The sequence below is a fragment of the Pollachius pollachius genome (genome assembly GCF_949987615.1).
Source record: "Pollachius pollachius genome assembly, chromosome: 7".
NCBI classification, from domain to species: Eukaryota; Metazoa; Chordata; class Actinopteri; order Gadiformes; family Gadidae; genus Pollachius; species Pollachius pollachius.
In genome coordinates, this window is record NC_136940.1 from 2,813,462 (window position 1) to 2,817,935 (window position 4,474).

Here is a 4,474-nt window from a genome sequence, read left to right on the forward strand (position 1 = left end):
GGCGGCGGCGGCTGGTTAGCAGCTCCCGGCTGTCGTTCACGGCCACCCGCTGCCCGAAACGCCTCCCCAACGCCCGGAGGTCCCGTTGGTCCTCTGGGACCAGGTCCAGGAGCGCCTGCACCGCCGGCGCTCCTGCACTCTCGTGCCCCATACACCGCACGTCATATCTAATATTTATATATAATATAAACATATTGTGGCGAGCAGCACGGGAAGAACAAGACGGGAGCCCATGTTAAGCGGTTACGCAACTCTCGTGCCCCATACACCGCTCGACTCCGACAGTTGCCTTTATTGAACACCGACCACAAACATGGAAACCAGCGCACCCAGTAAACGAACACGTCACTCGGTGACGGTGGCGGCAACGATGCACACAACATGTCAACCTCAACAACACACAACTAATTAACTACCCCAACCCATTAACCCCACTTAACCCAACAACCACACTGTCCCCGAAAGGGTCCAAACCCCCAGGATAAATGAACCCCCAGAATCCCTTGCGCAACTGAACGAGCGCCTACACCTGTGGTCGCCACAATATACTAAGAAAAATTATAATTTTAAAGCAATAATGTTATGTATATCATCCTATATGATCAATATATCATGTAATAACCCAGTAGTGCAGTTTCTGGGTCTGACCAGAAGAGGCGCTGCGTGGATGAGTGGTCCGCTTCTCCAGTCGGTCACATGTCTGGCGACCAGCACCAGGAAGTGGTCACGAACACACACACACAACAGGCTGTTAGCTGCTGCACTCTTCCCATGCCTTAAGACAGCGTTATAACACCCTCTACGTGACTGTGTGTTGTTCAATGTCGTTCCCTTTCCCCCTCTTTTCCTTCCTCCCAGTCGCTCTTTTTAAACCATGGCGGGCGCTTTGCGCGTAAGAAGCCACTCCAAAATGACGTGAGCTTTGGCACATCTTGACGCATAGGAGATGAGTCCCTTTAACGTGTTGTGTAAAAGCTGCCAGGGCAGGACTTTGGTTATCAGTCTGACCCGTAGCCGCAATGATCTTAAAAGGTTTTTAACGATGTCAAGACAAACTCTGCGTGATACAAACACGAAAGGCGAAATGAAGAATGAAGCTGCAGGTAGTGTCGCCAAAACGCTCACAGATGAAGAATATGCCATTCACAAAGCGCATAGAGAGGCATGTGAGGTAAGATGAATGTGTGTCCAATATATATATGTGTCCCAACCCATAGCCTACATGTTAACACATCAACCACCCGTGGTCATTTTATAGGAACATCTACAACGTTATATTACCAAACTATAAAGTGTCCATCTGCCCGCTTTACTATTCCCTGATCAATGTTTTCTAGTGTACAAGTTCGCCAACACCAGCATTCAACTTCACCTACTGACTTCCCGGAGCTCCCGCGCTGAAGCGGTTGTTGTGGCTCTTTCATAGTGTCATTCAGTACGCCTGCGGCTCTATCTGTATTAAATATTGTATTCGGGGCTGCTGGATAAAGTTGTAGCAACTTGGCCGTGACCTGCAGTGCGCAGTAATGCCTGGGTGGGAAAAGCACAACACAAGGGTCGGCCTTAGAGATGCCACTCTCACTATGCAGCCCTGCGATGGCATCTGAAATGACAGGCCATGTCACCAGAATGCCCGGGGCCCTTCTCCCTTTGTGGCCTGTCAGCTCACCAACTAGTGGGCTTCTAGTTTGAAACAGACTGGGAGATGACGTTTTCTAACTTCCAAAGGAATGGTTGAGGAGTTCTGGGCTTTTCGCTTGCATAAAGTGTTTGTGTGAATCTGGGCAAAATGAACCCTTCCGATAGCATGGCAATGCTTATTATTTGCCTGGTAAGATCTTCTGGTCGGTGGGTTTGTTTTTCTTAAGGTGGTGGCCGTGGGGGTGTTAAAGGCGCGCGCACGCATGCACGCACACACACACACACACACACACACACACACACACACACACACACACACAGCGAGAACATACATCTTGCCTGTTCAAAAGGCGTTAATCATTCGTAGGTACAAGACGATCACTAAAAGGATCTGGGCTTAATGAAAATAATGACTCCATGAAAATAATTTATTGGCTCCCTAAGATCTCTGCTGGTTTCTACATCTGTTTCCCAGTAAAGAGGTCACCCGTTTATACCTTCTCCCTGACCCCCGGCAATCTGTTTTGGGTGAGCGCGAGTATGTGCTTGTGCATCGTTTGTGTGTGTGTGTGTGTGGAGGTGCTGAATCGGGGTCTCCATTGTGTTCAGGCGGAGCAGCAGCATTACCGCGACCCCTCCACCGGGTACAAGGTCTTCACCGAGCACGCTCACCTCCGGAGAGGGACGTGCTGTGGGAGCGCGTGCAGACACGTGGGTGGTGTTCTGCGCTCTCCTTCCTTTCCGCCGTGGCTCTTGGCTCCGAAGCACGTTCTCTCAGAGGTGTCTGCTGTCGTGCGTGTGGGGCTGCGTCTGGTCCGTTCTGCGTCGTCGTTGCCGGTTCAGAGCTGTTCTCTCAGTCTTAAGTCGTGGCCCTTTTTTAGAATTAACGTCAATGATGCAGCAGAAAGGTGGAGGCTCGCTTGATTCAATTGTTCTGCTGAAGTTAAAACTGTGTGTGGGTTTGTGTGTGTGTGTGTGGCTTAATTTTGCCTAAACCATGTGCCTTTTTACCTTTACCATATTTGATACAATGAAAAGGTTATGGCACACTTAATTCTATGTGTTTGCTGAAATTAAAACAGCAAAAAGCGCATTTGTGTTTTTTCCAAAATGAGGGCTGTTTGTTTGGCGAACAGCATATAGAGTCTAACGTGCTGCCCTAAATTGTTGTTCAGAAACGCATTTAAACAAGTCTAAGAGTTATTAGTGTGTACTGGCACCCCATGCAGTTTTGGGGGTTACTCCGAATTACAGCATTCATGTTTGTACTGAATATCACGCTTTCTACTGCAACAATGTAATGGAAATTACAACACATAAAAACACGCCAAAAGTATGAACGGCTTTGAAGAGAATGTTTGCGATATATAATATTAGCACTTTCAATTGAGATAAAGCATGTGTTCTTTCTTCCACGTTTGAACCCCTGGAACTTCCCTTTAATCTGACCTTTAAATATTGATCTCCCTCCTGCAGTGTCCGTACGGCCAGACGAACGTGAAGGACCCGGCTCTGAAGAAGCGCTTCAACTCTCTGTTCTTCGTGTAGGCCCCGCAGCCGACCGCCTCAGGTGCCCAGCGAGACGCCTGTTTAGAATGCGCGCGGCTCTCTGTGGCGCCGTTGTTATTTTGGACCGCTCTCACAGTCATTTTTTCAGCTCGCATACTAAATGATGAAATGTGGAGGGGTGTCTGTGCAATGTGCTTGTTTTTGGGGGGTGGGGGGGGGTGTATTTTTTGCGATGAATCCCAACTATTTCTCCGGATGGATTTCATGTTCTCTCACCACCTGCCTGGGAGTGTTTTTTTTTTTCTATTTTGAATATCTGTTGGTGATCATTTTTTTGTGCGTGTTGTGTGAAAAGGAAAATGAATTCAATGAATAAAAACGTTTTAAGGTATTTACTTGTGTGTCGTATTTAGTTCATCTGGTGTTATTTGCACTACTTAGCCGTTAGTTTGTGGAGGAACAGCAGGCTGCTTCAGAAACAATCCAACGAATAACTATTCTCCCTCCAGCTAAACGCCATATAGGCGCTCTGACTGCAGATACCAAGACGTTCCGCCTTCTCCCAAACGACAAACGCAGGAATATTAGCATCATTTACAGCTCTGCTGCTCCAGTGGTGGATATACCTCTGACTGATGCGCTGAGCCGTTTATAAATAGGCGACGGGCCAAGGGTCGCTCCTCGCTGCTGATGCACCGCTTGATGGAATCAGGCTGCTAACCACCGCGCCGCGGACATCAACATCCTCCTCCCGGCCGTACCTCCTGCTCAGCGTCCCTGTAGGACCCGCCTACCGTATGCCCCCCCCCCCCGGGGCTGCGACCTAATGACCTTACGGACCCGCTCGGATCCAATCACGGCGATGCATCCGAGCACCTTCACTTAAGCGCACACAAACGCACGCGCGTAGACACATATTCAGGCCCACACAAGCAGGAGTCCTTATTCCAGCAAAACACCCCATGGCTCACAATCGGCTCGTATTGAATAACAGTCGGACTCGTAGCCCGCTAAACAAACAGGGGTTGTACGTGTTGAGGTCAATCAGACACACATCTACCTGTGCATGCGAGTGATGGACTCTCTTTTATTGTCATGACGACTAGAGTGGTTGAGTGCATGTGGGTGGGCAGCGAGCCCCCCCCCCCCCCCCCCAGGCCCCGGGGCCCTGGCTGTGAACCTGCCACACACACTCGCCCGTCTCCGCCTGATCGGGCCGGCCGCGCGGGGTTGAGAGGACGTGTATGGCGGGGAACTCGGTCGCGGACGCCTCCACCGCCGTGGCAAGGGTTCTCCTCGGCGGGCAGGCGGGCCCCCCCCAAGG

The 4,474-nt window shown here is 50.2% G+C and overlaps 1 long non-coding RNA gene across 1 annotated transcript; it reads left to right on the plus strand.

The window, feature by feature from the left end:
- Positions 1-766: 766 nt before the first annotated feature.
- Positions 767-3,541, plus strand: LOC307078623. Its single transcript, XR_013811998.1, has 2 exons — positions 767-1,171; positions 3,118-3,541. It is a non-coding gene; the product is annotated as an uncharacterized lncRNA (long non-coding RNA).
- Positions 3,542-4,474: the final 933 nt, after the last annotated feature.